The 18,883-nt window shown below is 46.4% G+C and overlaps 1 pseudogene across 1 annotated transcript; it reads right to left on the bottom strand.

Moving 5' to 3' along the window:
* Positions 1 to 691: 691 nt before the first annotated feature.
* Positions 692 to 2,242, bottom strand: LOC117718676 (macrophage migration inhibitory factor pseudogene; annotated as a pseudogene). Its single transcript, XR_013103196.1, has 2 exons — positions 1,966 to 2,242; positions 692 to 1,557 (listed from the first exon to the last, which is right to left on the bottom strand). The product of XR_013103196.1 is annotated as a macrophage migration inhibitory factor pseudogene (transcript).
* Between the last annotated feature and the right edge of the window lie 16,641 nt (positions 2,243 to 18,883).

The following is an 18,883-nucleotide window of genomic DNA, read 5'->3' on the forward strand; positions in this document are numbered from 1 at the left end:
CCTTACCTTCTATTGCCTTTGAGACGGAGTCTTCCTGTCTGTCTGTCTGTTTGTCTGCACTGTACATGCCAGGGATAGCTGGCCTACCAGCTTCCTGGGATCCTCTTGTCTACATCTTTCAGTTCGTCATTTGATTATTGGTATGACAAATACCTGCACTGTATCCAGCTTTTGTGTGGGTTTGGGGGTATTTCAAACTCAGATCCTTATGTGTGGGTGGCATTTTTCTTTTTTAACCACTGAGTTAGCTCTCCAGACCCAACCTTATCCTTTTTGTTTCTGACTTTGAAAGGAGTAATCCACAATCCAGTCAGCATTCAACAACTCCTTGTTGGCAAAGCATTGTGGCATGCATCTTTAGTGCCAGGACTTGAGAAATAGACCCAAGAGGGCCAGGAGATACATAGCACCTTTGAGGCCATCCTGAGCCATAGGAGACCCCCACCTCAAAAAGCAAAGCAAACTAAACTGAATAAACAAATAGAAAAACCCAGAACAAACAAAATCTGTTTGTTGAATTTTTTTTTTTTTTTTTTTTTGGTTTTTCGAGACAGGGTTGATGATTATTGAATAGCAAAAAATTAGAATGTGTCTCTATCTTGTAAATGTATTACCAAAACACACAGTGTCTTAGAGTTTTACTGCTGTGAATAAAAGCAATTCTTATAAAGAACAACATTTTTTTTTTTGGTCTCTTAAACCACTTATTTCTCCCGACCAGAAGGTGGGCATCGCTACGGGTGGTTAAACACAGAGCACTGCGTGCAACAAGGCTCGAAGAACAGCGGTGCAGGTAAGTGAAGCCAGGACTGAAGAGAAGATGGAACCGTTCCAGTCCATGTTGGCTGGTTCATGTCATAATAATTGATGTAGACCTGGTCCAGGCTGATGTGCAGGCAATCCATCAGCAGGCCACACAGCGGCTTGCTGTAGTTGCTTGTTCTGGACACCATTGATCTTGCCGATTTTGCCCGTGCTGTGCAGGCTGCAGAGGGCGCTGGGGTCGTTCTTGCCGTTAAAAGTCATGAGCTGGTCCAGAACCACATGCACTGCGATGTACTGTGCGGGCTTGCCTGTGGCCTGCGCCAGCTGCTGGGTGAACTCGGAGAGAAACCCCTCTGGCACGGAGGCTCGGGGAACATTGGTGTTCATGATGAACATAGGCATGGTGGTGGAGAGACTGTGAGCGAGGACTGGAGGACGGTGCAAATGCAGGTGTGACCCGAGCCAGGGACCTGAGCTATGTGACCCAGGACAGCTTAAATGCTGGGGCTGGCTTACAGGTTCAGAGGTTCAGTTCATTATCATCAAGGGAGCATGGCAGCTTCCTTCCAGTCAGGCATGGTGCTGGAGCAAGAGCTGAGAGTTCTACATCTTCATCTGACTACAGCTGGGAGAGACTGACTGTCTCCTAGGCAGTGAGGAGTAGGGACTCAAAGCCCACCCCCACATTGACATACTTTCTCCAACAAGGCCACACCCACTCCAATGAGGCCACACCTACTAATAGTGCCACTTCCTGGGCCAGGCATCTTCAAAGCACCACACACTGCATACCTACAAAGCAGTAGGTGATCAAAGTTTAGCCGTTTGCATCCTATAAATATCAAGCAGTGTGACATCAGGACGCTGTTCAAGAGTGAAGAATAGTAATGGTCCCATTTACTGCAGGAAGGGTGGTACCTTCTGCTGGGCTGGCCGAACAGAATGCCCTTGGGCTTACTGAGAAGCCAGGTCTTTGAGTGAGATTCAGTCATCAGGCATATCTGGAATCTCAGTCGAGTTGACTGATTTCCTGACCATTCATAACCCCCAGAATACTATATAAAATCTGCATGACAAATGCACAGGCTTGATCATGGACAGGACAAGTTTTTATGTTAACCCACAGTTCCACTCATTTGAAGCATTTGCTGGTACCTTTCAAGCCCCAGGGCCATCACACCCCACTGGGATCAGACATACCTGGTGGACCAAGAGTCCTTCCTCTCTTTTCTCTTTTGCAGAGGATGGTCCTTAGTTTCTGGATCCCTGGCCCCACGGAACAGTTGTTCTAACTTCATGCCAATGCCAAGGTCTCTGTGATCAGTGGGGAGAAGTGACTCTGAGTACTGCCCTTTGTCCTCAGATGATGTCCCCTTCATACATGTGGGTCTAGATACAAAGGGGAAGGCACCAGAAGTAAATATGGAAACATTATTTTATTTCAAACTCTCCATGTGCAAAGTACAACTAACTCTGGGCTGCTTTGGAGCCTTGTAACAGGGGTTTGCAGGGGGCAAATACCACTCTTTCCCCGTCTTTATGGCTGTGGCCATGGCCTTGAGTCTTGGAAAGCTTTGGTGTGTGCAGAGCTCTCCAGCTTGTTGGTATCTCTAATATTGAGGCTACATCTTTAGCACTTGTTCCTGACCAGCCGACCTATAACTAGGAGGCTTTAAAAAAAAGAGCAGGAGGTACCGGGATGTGATGGAGCCTGACAGCAACAAGCCTGAGGAAGAACTTGACATTTCAGCTTCAGGGTTAGCAGTAGGAGTCCAGTTTAAATATCATCACCCTCTCATGTCAGCTTAACAAAGCCCAGGGAGAATGGGCTTCATGTATCTACTGAACAAGCATTGACTGCCGGCCACTATACTAGGCTTTATGGACCTCACATTATAGAGGAAGTATCACTGTCTTGGGATGGTATAACAAAATCCCATAGCACGGGTAACCTGTGGACAACAGTAGCTAACTTCTCATGGTTTGAAGGCTGGGAAGGGCTCAGTTAGGGTTTGGAGAGGGTCCTGGCTCCTGGCTCGAGATCACTGTCTTTTCACTGTAGCTTCACATGGTGGAAGGCCTGGGGTGCATCCAGAGTTCTCTTTTTATATAGGCATTGATTCCAGTTCACGGGAGCACTAAGGGAGCACTGAACCCCTCTCTGAGCACATCTTCCTCAAGGCCTCGGTTCCTCAGACCCCAAGGCATTAGGATTCTACTGGTAAATCTGGGCAGGAGATGCAAATGTTTAACTCTGAGAAAGAAGAAAGAAGAACCGCACCAGAGAGGGGATGAAAGGCTGAGGCTTGGCTACCAAAAGTGGGGTTAATGGAGATGATTGTGATTCAAAGAGAATTTTAGGGAAAAGAATTCCCAGGAGGATGGTGTCAGCTGTTTTCAAAATAGTGCTTCAATCTGCACCTCCATGGCCCCATGGGACTGTCTCAGGTCAGCCATTCTGCAATCTTCACCGGCACCTCCACCTCCTCTATCTCCACAACACAGCTGGGGATTTATGGTGTGCTGTCTCTGCAGCTGGACAGGAGCTCCTATCCCCAGGCTCCTCTGGGCTTTGGACAGCAGCAAGCTCCTGCAATCAAGAGTGTGAGAATTAACTGTCGGCTCTCTAACCGAATGAATCTATGAGGTTCACATTGCGATAGGTGAGGTTTAGGTCAGACACGAGTGCTCCTTGTCAGGCCCGTGAGATGCTGTAACAGCTGTGAGGGGGCGGTGATGGTTCATTCCGTGTCAGGCTTCAGCACAAGGAGGATTAACCCATCAGCTACAGCACACTCACAGGGAGTGGACTGGGCTCAGCTACTGCACCAAACTTAAAGGTCAACGAGGTCATTGCCTACAGAGGGCCTCTGTAAATATGGAGGGTTTGAGAAGCCAGAAAGGAAGGTGTCATGAGGCTTTGATGAATCTCAAAGCAAATTCTAGAAGCACTCTATCATTTGCAACCTTGACCTGAAAAAAAAAGTGTGTTTGTGTGTATGTGTGTGTGAAGAGAGGTGGGGAGGAAAGGGGGGAGGGGAGGGCGTTAGTTTAAGTTCTGTGAAATGAGAAAGTGTTTGGAATTGTTTTAAATGACATTGATTTTATACAAACTGTTTCCATCTAAAAAAAAAAAAAAAAAACCACAACACATATCTTGAAATCACCTATTTAAGGCAGAGTAGGTATTCAGAGGTATTTATTTGAGTGGGTATGCAGTGTTATCTGAGTGGGTATGCAGTGTTATCTGAGTGGGTATGCAGTGTTATCTGAGTGGGTATGCAGTGGCATCTGAGTGGGTATGCAGTGGTATCCGAGTGGGTATGCAGTGGCATCTGAGTGGGTATGCAGTGGTATCCGAGTGGGTATGCAGTGGCGTCTGAGTGGGTACACAGTGGTGTCTGAGTGGCTATGCAGTGTTATCCGAGTGGGTATGCAGTGGTGTCTGAGTGGGTATGCAGTGGTGTCTGAGTGGGTACTCAGTGGTGTCTGAGTGGCTATGCAGTGGTATCCGAGTGGGTATGCAGTGGCGTCTGAGTGGGTATGCAGTGGCATCTGAGTGGGTATGCAGTGTTATCTGAGTTGCTATGCAGTGTTATCTGAGTGGGTATGCAGTGGTATCCGAGTGGCTATGCAGTGTTATCCGAGTGGGTATGCAGTGGTGTCTGAGTGGCTATGCAGTGTTATCCGAGTGGGTATGCAGTGGTGTCCGAGTGGGTATGCAGTGGTATCTGAGTGGGTATGCAGTGGTGTCCGAGTGGGTATGCAGTGGTATCTGAGTGGGTATGCAGTGGTGTCCGAGTGGGTATGCAGTGGTATCTGAGTGGCTATGCAGTGGTATCTGAGTGGGTATGGAGTGGTGTCTGAGTGGATATGCAGTGGTATCTGAGTGGGTATGGAGTGGTGTCTGAGTGGATATGCAGTGGTATCTGAGTGGGTATGCAGTGGTATCCGAGTGGGTATGCAGTGTTATCCAAGTGGGTATGCAGTGGTATCTGAGTGGGTACGCAGTGGTGTCTGAGTGGGTATGCAGTGGTATCCGAGTGGGTATGCAGTGGTATCTGAGTGGGTATGCAGTGGTATCCGAGTGGGTATGCAGTGTTATCCAAGTGGGTATGCAGTGGTATCTGAGTGGGTATGCAGTGGCGTCTGAGTGGGTACGCAGTGGTGTCTGAGTGGGTATGCAGTGTTATCCGAGTGGGTATGCAGTGGTGTCTGAGTGGGTATGCAGTGGCGTCTGAGTGGGTACGCAGTGGTGTCTGAGTGGCTATGCAGTGGTATGGTATCCAAGTGGGTATGCAGTGGCGTCTGAGTGGGTATGCAGTGGCATCTGAGTGGGTATGCAGTGGCATCTGAGTGGGTATGCAGTGTTATCTGAGTTGCTATGCAGTGTTATCTGAGTGGGTATGCAGTGGTATCCGAGTGGCTATGCAGTGTTATCCGAGTGGATATGCAGTGGTGTCCGAGTGGGTATGCAGTGGTATCTGAGTGGGTATGCAGTGGTGTCCGAGTGGGTATGCAGTGGTATCTGAGTGGGTATGCAGTGGTATCTGAGTGGGTATGCAGGGATATTTGACATCACTGAGGATTGTGAGGCTTTAATGTAAAACGTCCCTCATAGGTGCATATGTTAGATGCTGGGTCCCTAGCTAGTGCTATTTGGCAGGCTCTGAAAGCTTTAGAACATAGGGCCCATGCTGGAGGAAGCAGTCCCTGGAGCATGCCTTCGAAGGTCATACCCACTTCCCAGGTCCCTGTTCTCTGCTTCCTGTTTCCCATGAGGTGAACCCTTTACCACATGCTCTGCCACTGCTACATTCTGTCTTCCTGTCCAGAGTCAACAGAACCAACAACCATGGGTTTAAACATCTGAATCTGTGAGCTAAAATAAGTCTTTTCATCCTTAGTTGTTTCTGCTAGGGAGGTTTATAGTCAAATAATGATAAAACTAACTTAAGGAATATGGATACAGAGGCCTGGAGAGTGAAGCACACTGATTATGCACTAGTACCAAAAGCAGAGTTTTAAAAAATAATAAGAACCGTGAGCTGGAGAGATACTCAGCAGGTGAGGCGCTTCCTGCAGGCCCGGCAAGCTGTGCTTGCTTTCCAAAACGCACACGGTGGCAGGAGAGAACCCGAGAGTCATCCCGGACTCCACATGCTGTACTTGGCACAGGGGAGTGTTTACACATATCTAGAAACAACGAAGTAAGTAAAGGAAGTATGGTAGTTTGAATATGCTTGACCCAGGGAGTGGCACTATTAGGAGATGTGGCCTTGTTGGAGGAAGTGTGTCACTATGGGAATGGGCTTTGAGACTCTCCTTTTAGCTGCTGGAAGTCAGTCCTTTCCTGGTTCCCTTTGGAACAAGATTACAGAAATCTCAGCTCCTTCTCCAGTGCCGTGGCTTCTTGGACACTGCCATACGGCCCACCTTGATAATAATGGACTGAACCTCTGAACCTGTAAGCCAGCCCTAATTAAATACCTTTTATAAGAGTTGCCTTGGTCATGGTGTCTCTTCACAACAATGGAAACCCTAACTAAGACAGATAATGAAATTAAAATTGTTTTTCAATATCAAAATTGAGAAGGGGGGGGGCTACCTGTTTTGTACCTTGACTGAGAGTCACACATCAGAACTACATTCTGTGTTCTAGGCTGGAATAAGTATGCCATCAGGCACTGTCATCACACAGACTCACTGTCACTCTGATATTTTCTACTCTCCAGACTATGAAATGGGGTAGGTGGTAGCTGTCACTCTGGGGTAGACAGAAACGAGTCGCTGGCAGCTTTAGAATGGTTCATTATGAGTGGCAGCCTCCTGGAGCATCCCTGGATGGGGTCGGTCGGTGCAGACTGAGGTTAATCTGGCTGTGGGCTGCCCTGGGCAATCCTGTGCTCTGCACCTGGGCAAGGGGTCAAGGGACTCTGTGAGCAGAGCCCCTTTCCCAAGTCTCTCAGCCTTGGGAGACTTGGCATCTCCACCAAATTCAGCAAAATCACATTGATTCAGACGCTGTGACTGGAGGGAGTTCACTGTCGTTTAATGATAGGTTGTGACAAATGTGGTTGAGAAAGGAGAATTTCAAGATGATGCTTTTGACCCAAATGGAGTGTCTTTAAAAATTCCCCCCTCTTAATCTGGAATACTCCAAGAGGTTGGCATGGGAAATGGAAGACCCCCTCCTCATTCCTATACATTATTTACATCCCTGTACCCTTTATAGAGTCAGACTTACCTGCAGTCAGAGTCTGCTCTACTGTTGAGCTATATGCCCTTGCAGCTTTGGATCAAAATAGAAGCAGTCGGGGCTGCCAGTTCCTTGGGTTGTTCATGGATACTTCTCCTCTTGTCCTGGGGAGTTGAAGGAACTACTCCATCTGCATGTGAAAAGAATAGGTCTAAGTGTACCAGAAGGAACAGCTTCTTCCCTCTGTCAGTGCAGGATCATAACTGGGCTGAGGGAAACAAATGTGTTGTATGTTAAGAGTTGGTGCTGGCCAGTCAGAGACATGCCCGCTAGTCCGCTAGTGAGGAGGCGGAATCTGCACCTGCTGGTGAGAACCTCTGAGTGGAACCATCAGCCTTACCTCTGCTCTGGTGCTGGAGGGGAAGAAGGTGTTTGCATTCATGGATTATATCCAGTGCCACATCTATATCCTGCTAGTCTGGGCTCTTGACGAGGAGCTGCCGAGTATTAGAGAACAGCATAGTTGGCAGAGTGTTTGCCCTGCAAATGTGAGGATTGATTTCTGTCCCAGAACCCACACAAAACAAGCAAGCAAGCAAGCAGTATCTGTCATCCCAGTACTGTAGAGGGAGAGGCAGGTAGATCCCGGGCACTTGCTGGAATACCAGCCAGCTTAGCTTAATCAGTGAGCTCCAGGACCCAGTGAGAGACCCTGTCTCAAATGTCAGCAGAGGTTGACCTCTGACCTCCACACAGGTCAAGAGACATGTACTAGACTCTTCCCTGAGAGGCCCATGCCAGTGTGGCTGACTGAGCCAGGAAGTCCCCTGTCATCTACAAAGTCCTTCTCTGAGATGGTGCAGGCACAGTGTCAGAACAGGAAATCAAGGCAGCACTCTAGTACATGCTCCATCCCTTCCTTTGCAGGCCCAGGTGTGATGAATCCCCTGGAACGCTGCTGATGGTCTACTGCAGAGGCACAGCCCTTCACCGGCGCCTGGCTCCACAAAGGGCCCAGCAGCAAGGACAGAGGGCTTGGCAACACCTGGGTTTTGCTAGTGATGGGGGTAAGAGAAGCCCACAGCCATCTGTGATCAGTCCGTAGCTGCATGGCTGATCTACACTTCTATTCTACCGTAATTATCTTCAGGCATCCATTCATCCCACCCTAAAGACATAAATACTCCTAACGGGTCTTCCATAGAATTTTTAGTGCTGAATATTTGGGGGCTTTCTTTTTCTTTTTCCCCGAGCTGTTGTCTACGGTTCCAGCAAATTAGACCTTCTTTAGAGCTCACAGCTAGCCCGTTGTGTGGCACTTACGTAGTAGATGCACTGAGATGTTTCTTCCCGTAAGGTCAGAGCTGCCACTTGGAGAACAGCTCAGGGACCAGGCCCATGCTTTCTGTGTATGGACTCCAGAAAGGCTACTAGCACAGTGTGTAGTTCATAGATGTGGGTGAGCAAACAGCTGGCTGAGCTTGCTAAGGGACCACCACGTGAACCACACGAGGCCCACTTGCTGCTAGAAATTCGGTGATTGACTAGGAACCGAAGGGGGATAGTTTTAGGGCATAGCTGGCCACATCTCAGGAAGAGAACACAGCAGGTGGGTAACCCTGTTTGCTAAAGCTTTAGGAAATCCCCAATAAGAAATATGGCTTATAAGGGTTTGTGTGTTTGATTGATTTTGCATTCATCTATCTATCTATCTATCTATCTATCTATCTATCTATCTATCTATCCATCCATCCATCCATCCATCCATCCATCTATCTATCTATCTATCTATCTATCTATCTATCTATCTATCTGGGCATGTGCCCATGTGCCACACACATGTTTGGAGCTCAGTGGACAACTTTCTAGAATTGGTTATTTACTTGTGGGTTCTGAGGATCACACTCAGGTTACTCGGCAACAAGGACCTATGCTTAGTGAGCGATCTTGCCAGCAAGGGTTTCACTAGTAAAGTTTATAGTTTATCGGTCAGCTTTCTGGAAGTCACTGTAACAAAATACCTTACAAAGACTACTTATTAAGTAAAGAGGTTTAGTTTTGGCTTATGGTTCAAGTTCAAGATCAGGCAGGCCACTCGGCTAGGATCCCTGGTGAGGCTGTCCCAGGAGCATGCCAGAGCCAGAGAACACAGCTATGGTGGGAACTGGAGAGAGAAAGGTGAGAAGTGGGTCCCACAGGCCCTCTCTAAGAGCTAAGGATGGACACCCCTCCTCAAGGGGCCATGTTTTTTGAAATTTCACAGCACCCTACAGATTTGCATTCTGGAGAAGAAACATTTGGGGACCCCCTCACATTGCACCAGAGTTCAGGAAAACGTCTTTAATAAGTCACATGGTGGTACATCGCACCTTTTAGTGAGTAAGTTAATATTTCCCTCTAGTGCTTCTTCAAAGTGTCACAATAACATGTACATATAGTTTGCACATGCACATGTTTGCATGTACAATAGTGTGTACATGCAAACATGTGCATGCATGTGTGTGCATATGTGGTTTGTGCACGTGTGTGTGTGTGCATGTAGTGTGTGTGTGGTGTATGTGTGTAGGTTTTGAGGTTTATTTACTATTTTTTTTACTTTTGTATTTATTCTTTGTAAATTTCACATCATGCACCCCAATATCCCTCCTCTCCTTCTCCCTTTGTTCTGCTTTCCACCCTTGCAACCTCCCTTCCAAAAAAAAAAAAAAAAAAAAAAAAAACAGAATTAAAAACAAAACATCTTGTCATGGGAGCTGTAGTGTGTCACACCGTGTCCCACAGTTCACCCTGTTGTCCACACTTCCTCACTTGCAAATGTTCACGACAACGAGTCATTGATCTAGTCCAGGGTCTCCGGGGCTTCTGCTATACCATCAATACTAGATCCTCACTGGGACTCCTCTCAGATACCCTGCTGTTTCCCTGTGTCCTGGAGATCCTGGTGGCTCTGTAAGACCAGCCCTTTCATGCACTCCAGCAGTTCAAAGATGAGGTAGACGCTGGGGTGTGACAACTCAAAGCTGTGGAGCTACCTGTGTGGTACCTGAGTCGGTCAGCCTGCCAGCTCTCCCACACATACACCACCAGGACAAGCTCTCCAGCATGGCCTCTGCCAGCCCACCCAATGCCATAGCCTTCGAGAGGCAGGGCCAGCTCTCCTGAGCTCACACCCTCAGGGCCAGCCCACCTGTGTTCCGCCGCCAGGGTCAGCTCCACTGTACGGTCGTCTGCCTGCTCTTGCTTTGTCTGTTTGTTTAAAGTTAGAATACAAGATAATGGGTTTTGCTTAAGCATTTCTCATAGCTAGCTTTGTTAAGCCTCCTTCCCTCCGTCCAGATCCCTGACTCTTTAATACCCGCTTTGCCTCCATGACCCCATATCTTGTCTATGAGAAGACATGGAGTTATCTGTTCTGAGTCTGGGTCATCCCACTTTGTACAATGAGTTCCTTTTCCATCCACTGTTTTGCACGTCATTGTCTCAGTTGCTTCCATGGCACACACCCACCTACCTGCCATATTTTCTCTACCTGCTCTTCTGTTGAAGGACATCCCAGCAGTTTTAATATTTCCAAACTATGTTTAGAAAATGTGAAGACTAAGTCAGGAGGAGCTTGGAATTCAAAACCATTACTTCGCTTTGGATGGTATGTGTCCTGGTTGGGTTTTTATTGCCGACTTGACATGATCTGGAGTAGGTTGGGAAGAGGAAATCTAAATTGAAGAGTTACCGGTCAGGCTGACCTGTGGCCATATCCATGAGGAATCGTTTTTTATTAAGGACTGATGTGGAAGAGGTCATTCAGTGATCAACCTTCCTCCATGGACTCTGCCTTGAGACCCTGCCCCTACTTCACTCAACAATGGGCGCTATCTGGACGGATAAGCTAAAAGAAATCCTTTCCTCCACACATTGTTTTTGGGTCGTGGTGCACAGCAACACAAAGCCAACCAAGGCTGATGGTTGGACTACACTGTCAAAGTGATCTGGTAAAATGGCCGTGTTACCAGGTCTAGTCATGTAGCAGAGGACTTTGAAAAGCTAGAAGGCCAGTGCTGCCCCTCCTCTGTGCCAAAAAATTACTGCTGGGGCCAAGCCAAGGCTGACCCCAAACTTCGAGAGCACAAGGCTTGTGCCCCAAGTCCAGGCTATACTTTCATAGCAATGTGAAAAGCAAGCCAATTCCATGCCTCAGTATTCACCATTAAGCCATACGTTGGTCTCTGCCCTCTGTTCTTTTGCTCAGAGTCTGAAAAACTGATCAAGGTTAACAACAGCAGCAGCAGCAGCAGCAGCAGCAACAACAACAACAACAACAACAACAACAACAACAACAGTAGCAGCAACAGCAGCAGCAGCAGCAGCAGCAGCAGAAAAAGCAATGTGGCAAAGGGCGTTCTTGACTCCAGTTCAGGCCAGGCTTATTTCGCTCTGCTAAAGAACAGGACATGTGTTATTGGCTTTGAGAGTTTGGCAGAAAAGGTCATACTTCTTCAGAGGGTGAGACCAGCACTTAGCCCACTAACCAGACATGGATACACTCCTGCTTCCCCGACCCTCCTCAGGGAACAGAGATGGGAGAAGGGAGAGTAGAGGAAGAAGAGGCTTCACAGGACCCCACACAGGTCTGTATCCTTAAAATGATCCCATACAGGTTGGTATCCCGCTTGTATTAGAATAAAAGACACCAAGATCAGAAGTTGGGGCTTAACTCATGTGGTTAGGCACAGTTATGCAAACAACAGCAACAAAACAAAACAACAGCAACAAAAACAAAACAAAACAAACAAACAAACAAACAAACAAACAGATTTTCTTACTCTAACCCCTCTATTCTGTTCTGGTTTTGAGACAGGGTGTAGCTTTAGCTGACCTGGAACTTGCTATGCAGACCCGGGTGGCCTCAAACTCACAGAGATCCGCCTGCTTCACCTCCCCATTGCTGAGATGAATCTTCTATTCCACGCATCTGCTTACCTACATAATTCCATTTCCTGTTCTCCTTCTCCCCAGTTCTAGCTGACATTGGACACATGGAGCAGATTGTACACGTGGCCCGTTGCCCTTAACAAGCTAAGCAATGAAGGAAGGGGAGGGAGAGGAATGTGAACCCAGGCTAGCTCCTCGTGATCAGGGCATCAATACTTGGCTACAGAGAGGAAGATGTAAAGAGATCATTGTGGAAGCGCTCCCTCAGCCACCAGGCTTCAGTGTCAGCCTGACCACATTTGTCCACTGATATGTCTCGAGGATTCTTCTAGAAAAGCTCAGCTGAGGAGAGAAGACTTCCCCATTCTCCAAATGCAGTTGACACCATAGCATGGACTGGGATTGTAGACTAAAAAAATTAAAGAGGAATAAAGGGTGAACAAGATGGTCTAGTGGGTAAAGGCTCTTGCCACCAAATCCCAGATGTGAGTTCAGAACCCACATGGTAAAACAGAAGCGACTCCTGGAAACTTTTCTCTGATCTCCTCATACACACCATGGTATATGTCTTACCTCCCAGAAATAATAAGTAAATAGATAGATAAATAGATAAATAAATTTGTGAGGTTTTTAATTTTTAAAGGAAAGATGGAGAAAGTAAGTTAAGCACCAGTGTTTGACTCTCTGCTTCCTGATCGTCGGTCGTTGCAATGTGACCACATGCCAGGTTTCCACTCTCCTGCCTTCTTCACCATGTACAGTCAACTGTGATCTAAAATAACCCCCTGCTCCTTTAAGCTTAAGGGTGTTATCACATCAACAGGAAAGGCAAGGAATACGGCATCCGGAAAGGCTGTGGTATCAGACAGCCACAGTCTGAAGGATAGACAGGTAGAAAAATGTGCAGCCATGTGAGCCTAGGATGTGAGGCGGGATGGACACTGGACGCCACGTGTACATTAGTGAGAAGAATTGTGGGATCAACTTTCTTCGTGAAGGGATGAGAACGGCAAACCTGACTGGTCACAGAAATTATTTTTTCAAAGAATCTTTTAATCTGATGGGATTAAATAGAAAGAAAATGGAATCATGAAATTTGCAGGGAAGTGAGTGGTCCTTGAAAGCATAAGCTAAGGAGAACCCAAACTCAGAAAGAAAACCCTGCATCTTCCCCCTCATATGTGTATTCCAGCCTACGACAGATACATGTTCATGTGGGTCCTGCAGGTGATGAGAAGGACAAGCGGAGGCGAAGGGACACATGAGTCACAGAAGAGGACGGTCACGTCCTTTCTCATAGCAGATGCTGGCATTCAGCTTTCTGTGTACAGATGTAGCAAGAACAATTTTTTTTTTGTATCCCCAAACAAGCCAACATACATTATGCCTTTGAGACAGTGATTGTCAATGCCGGGTTTAATTTTTAACTCTGTTGACCATTAGTGCAAAGGAATCAGACATAACTAGTCACTGAGTATGCTTGTCATATTGACACTCTTGGGAAAAGTGATTTAAAATGTTTGTTCTGATGGGAGGGTTTTGTGATCTGGAAATTTCCATCGTTTTGGTCTTTTCTTATTCTGTTTAAAACTATCTATATCTATCTATCTATCTATCTATCTATCTATCTATCTATCTATCTATCTATCCATCCATCCATCCATCCATCCATCCATCCATCCATCCATCCATCCATCCATCCATCCATCCATCCATCTATCTATCTATCTATCTATCTATCTATCTATCTATCTATCTATCTATCTATTGAGACAGGGTTTCACTATGTATCTTTGGCTGGCCTGGAACTCACTATGCAGACAAAGCTGGCTTCAAACTCACAGATATCTGCCAGCCTCAGCCTCTGGACTGCTAGGATTAAAGGCGTGCACCACCACACCTGCCTTCAAGTCATTCTGTTCTAGTGTTATCTTGTAACTGTGCTGCCAGACTTAAAACGGAGTTAAAAAAAAAAGAGATCATGGTAAATTCAGTCTTCAGTCTAAGTTGTCTCGCTGTTCTGACCATTCCATCCTCCAGATGTCAGCTCTCTGGTCCCTGCATTCTTCACTTACATGTCTTTAGAGATGGTCTCTCCTGTAGCACAGACTGTCCTTGAAATCTCAGCTCTTCTGCCTTATGGACCTGTGCCTCCTCAACTACCAGTGATCATTGTTGTAAAGTCATTATGTGCTCAATACCAGGCTACACACAAAAAGATATGCTGACTGTCTGCCATCTTTAAGGACTATCATATTCCTGGAATAGAGCGGTGGCCAGGTGCCCACAGCGCATAGCTGATTTAGGACCAACAGAAGTCCTGCTTTCTTCAAAGGGTGGCCCGAGTACATCCAGGTCAAGCAAGATCAGAAAGGCTGGTCTAGGTTCCAAGACAGATGAGAACAAGCTTGGGCTTGACTGTAACTGTTACCAAGTCCGCAGAAATGTATGAACCATATCGTATAGGATCTGGGTTCTTTATATCTACAGCCACCATTAGGTCAGCTGCCCATCACTCACCGGGATGGAGGAACTCAGTGTGGGAAGCTGAGCCTTCTGTCTTCTGGGGTACTCAGATCTGAGTTTACACATGGTGTACCTATGACGGGAGACCCTTGTCTCTGGCATAGCCTCTACCTGTCACATGCTTCCTCTCCCTTTGTCTTTAGGCCCGTTGAACCAAAGCGAGGAAGTTGAGGGTGAATGAAAGAGAAGTAAAAAAGGAAAGGAAAGGACGTGATGGCTCCTAGGTATGGTGGAGGAGAAAGTTTATCATAGATAGGTAGGACAGCACAGCCAGAGGCAGGAACACTAGGGAAGGGAAGGGAAAGAGAAGACAGGGGAACCAGGTACAGTAGCCAGTTGGCCAAAGGTACAAAAAAGGGTGTGTAGCCAAAATGTCTGGATTACAGAGGGAAGAGCCTCTTGGGAAAGGGCAGCCCAGCCCCTGGCCTGGAGAGTTGGCAAAGAGTAGAGGTTAGGACATGTAAGCTGTACATCTAGGGACTGAGGGATGCTGGGAGAACCTGGCAGCCAGGGCTGCCTTGACACTGTTAAATAGGCACCCCAGCCTTTGCCCTGCTTTGAAACTCAACAGAGGGTGTGAGTAACTCAGGTGGGAGCTCTACCTGGAGGGCTGGGAGGGCTGGTCGCTCGAGGTGCCCCTGGGGTTTGCAACATTAGAAAGAATAATGGCCACGATGATTTGGGTGTTCAAGTATGCCAGTGGGCATACTGCAGATAATCGAAAGCTTTCTTTATATCAGGAAAAAAAGAAGTTCTGCTGTCTGAACACCAGAAGTTCTGGGGCTGGAAACAGCTGTGGGGCTTGCATGTAGGGTGCCCCACATTCCTTCTCTCAGCTCCGCCCTGCATGCCTAGGGTTGTTTTGGCCTTTTCTTAATGCTGCTTACCCACCACACCAGTTGATCATTGCCACCAGGGACTGTAGTGATTTTACCCATGGAAGGAGTCTGGGGTGTTGGTGTGGGGAGCTGAGGGCATTGTGCATTTTGTCCAAAGTACACTTAGATTGCTGGGGACTTTTGTTTGATATTTTGGCTTTTGTAGTCTCACTCTGTAGTCCATACTGGCATCAAACTCGTGACAGTTCTCCATCTGTCCCCCAAGAGCTGGAGTGACAGTCATGAGTGACCACACTGATTCCCTGGAGAACTTTTGAGTCCATATTCAGAGCCCATCGAATACGGTCCTGGAAAACATACAGTCTCTTGGGAGCTTGTGCCTTCACCCAACCTAGGCTTCCTCCTACCCATGGCAAAGATGGTCCTGACACACCTTGGTCATGTTCCTGTTGAAAGGAAACACACAGCCTCCCCTCACTGACCCTCACCAATCGTAGGTGTCATGCTGGACACTCAGATGAAATAGTGTGATATCTGCTGTTGTTTGGTCTTCTTGTTTTTCCGATTTAAAATTTTTTCATTTTATTGATTGTTTTTTTGAGAGACAGGTTTTCATGTAGCCCAGGCTAACCTCAGATTCCATAGGTAGGAGGAGGTGACCTTGAATTCCTGCTCCCCCTGCCCTCCTCTCCCAGGTGCTGGGAAAACAGGTATTGCTTTTCCTGCCTGGTTCACTCTTCAGTGGGTGTGGCTAGTTCCCCAAAGCTCCTTTTGTGCAGTCACCAGTCAATAGGAACACAGTAGAGACCTTTGATCCAAATGGCCAGGTGCAGCTTGCCATGTTGAGGATCCTCAAAGGAAACTGACCTCCAATCTTTAGAAGCTCCACATGGAACATTTACACCACAGATGAGGGAGACAACCATCTGGCCAGGTTCAAGCCCTGGCTCCTCCTGTGCCAACCATGTGACCGTGGTGAATCAACGGTTGTACCTCAGCTTCCTCATCTGCAAAGTGAGACGTCTGTGATGATATAGAGAATCTGCCTCGTGAGCTCCTCAACTGGTTGTTATACACACAAGAGTTCCTAAGTCGCCTGTGTTGAGAAAACATTCTTTGGCTTGCCTTAGTCACTTCTAAATAAGGAAATTATTTTTAAAAAATCTATACTTTTCTCTCTCTTTCTTTTCTCCCCCCACCCCCTCTCATTTCTTGAGACAAGTGTCTCTCTGTGTAGTCCTGGATGTCCTGGAACTCACAATGGATGCCAGGCTGCTTTTCTTTCTTTCTTTCTTTCTTTCTTTCTTTCTTTCTTTCTTTCTTTCTTTCTTTCTTTCTTCCTTCCTTCCTTCCTTTCTTCCTTCCTTTCTTTCTTTCTTTCTTTCTTTCTTTCTTTCTTTCTTTCTTTCTTTCTTTTTTAAATATATTCTAAAAGAAATCTTATGCTTAGGTTTTTGAATGCACTGTTTCTTCTTGGACAGTAAGTGGGACACGGAATTAAAAGCCCATTCACTGCCTAGAGATGGCTCAGTGGTTGGGGCATTTGCTGTGTAATCACAAGGATATGATTTTTGGAGCCTACGCTCATGTAACTATCGAGGGTGCCTATAACCTCCAGCAATTGGGTGGGTGGGGGATGGTGGTCAGAGCTTGCTAGCTGCCAGCCTAGTCAAAAACCAGGAGGGCCAGGTACAAGGAGAAACTGCCTCAAAGGATTAAGGGAAGGGTGTAGAGTGATAAAGGAGGGTTCCTGACAGCACCCGCTGGCTTCACATACATGTGCATAAAAACACATGTATACACACATACACACACACACACACACACACACACACACCATCCCTGAGGATGGCACTGTCTTTCAGGGCTGGTCACCACCAAGACTGTCATGACTGGGCCTCATCTCAGCCTTGTTAGCCCATAAACTGTTCTAACCCTTCACATCCAGTTAGAGGAAAGGCCTGGATTTCTCTTGCCAACAGGCAGAATCAGCTAGCATCTGTGATGTCATTTCCTGAAACTAAGCTCTCCCGCTTCCTCTTTCCCACACAGAAAACAAATACACAAATGAAGGCATTTCAGTGACTTTGAAAGGTTTTGCTTTCCCTGTGTTTCTGGGTCACTTATGTAACAGTCTTTGAGAAACTGTTGCAGCTTTGACTTTAAGGCTAGCAAGTGCAGATAGAACTAAAATTTACTGTGCTCATTTGAAAATTATTAATCAATCAGTCCATTTACTTTTTATTTTGAGACAGGGTCTCATGTAGGCCTGATTGGTCTGGAACTTTCTCCACTTATCAGGCTGGGTTCAGATTCAAGGAGACCCCCCCCTGTCTCTGCTCCTGCTGGGATTAAAAGTGAACACTATCACATTTGGCCATGTTTAATTTTCATTTCTCCATGAAGCTATTGTTTTATGGTGCTGGAGACAGAGCTCAAGCCTTGTGCAAGTAAGACAAGAGCTCTGTCACTTTCTTCCATTAAGTATTACCTGGCTTCCTTAAAACACGACTTTGTCATGCATCCCAGACTGGCTTCAAATATACTGAGCTTCACAAATGTTGGGATTACAAGAGTGCCCCCCGCCCCCGTGCCTCCACAAAATCACCTCTTTTAATGTCAAAGGAGTAGTAGTACTTCTGTGGAAAAACCAAGGAATGTGGCTTACTTTCTCCATCATAAAGGAATAGTTATTCAGTATGAAAATTTTGGAGCTGTAGAAAACCAAATGGGTGGGAATCATCTCTGGTCCCAAATGGAAATTAAATTCCTACAGCAAGTATTTTAATATATTTTCTTCCAGGGAATTTACTCTACTTACAGACTGTCTTTGATACAGTGATGACAGTACTAATAACTTTGTGTAGCAGGACTTCATGTAATCCCGGCAATCCTAAAATTCACTACGTCATCAATGATGATTTTGAACATGTGATCCTCCTGAATGCTATAACCTCATCAATTTACAAAGTTCTAGGGATCCATCCCAGGGCTTGGTGCACGCTAGGCAGGCAATGTACCAACCAAACTACATGACCCCTAAAGTATTTATGTTAAACATTTTTAAAGATTTATTTATCTTACTTCATATATATGAGTGTTTTGCATCCAAGCATATATGTGCACCATGTGGCGGCCTTTTGAGACATGACGGGAACATGGGATAGTTTGGAACTGGTGTTACAGGTGGTTATAGCTACTGTACGGGTGCTGGGAACAGAACCTGGGACCTCTGTAAGAGCCACAAGTGCTGTTAACCCCAGAGCCATCACTATGCTCTCCATGTATTATTGATTTCTCTACATTCCCATTAGAAAGCACTTCTCATGTTGTTATATAGTCTTTGCAAAATTTTTCCAGGAATGGTGGTGCACACCTTTAATACCAGCACTGGGAAGGCAGAGGCAGACAAGATCTCTGAGTTTCAAGACCAGAATGGCTTTCGTAGTGAGTTCCAGGACAGCCAGGGCTATATAGTGAGACCTTGTCTCAAATTTAAAAGAGAAAAATTATCTGTAACAATTTACATGTAGTTCACTATATTTAATTACTTAGTTTTCCATTATCAAGCAATTTACAAATGATGACTGGATATTATCAGCTGACACTATCAGTCATTTTTTTT

This window comes from Arvicanthis niloticus, chromosome 13, assembly GCF_011762505.2.
Source record: "Arvicanthis niloticus isolate mArvNil1 chromosome 13, mArvNil1.pat.X, whole genome shotgun sequence".
Classification (NCBI taxonomy): domain Eukaryota; kingdom Metazoa; phylum Chordata; class Mammalia; order Rodentia; family Muridae; genus Arvicanthis; species Arvicanthis niloticus.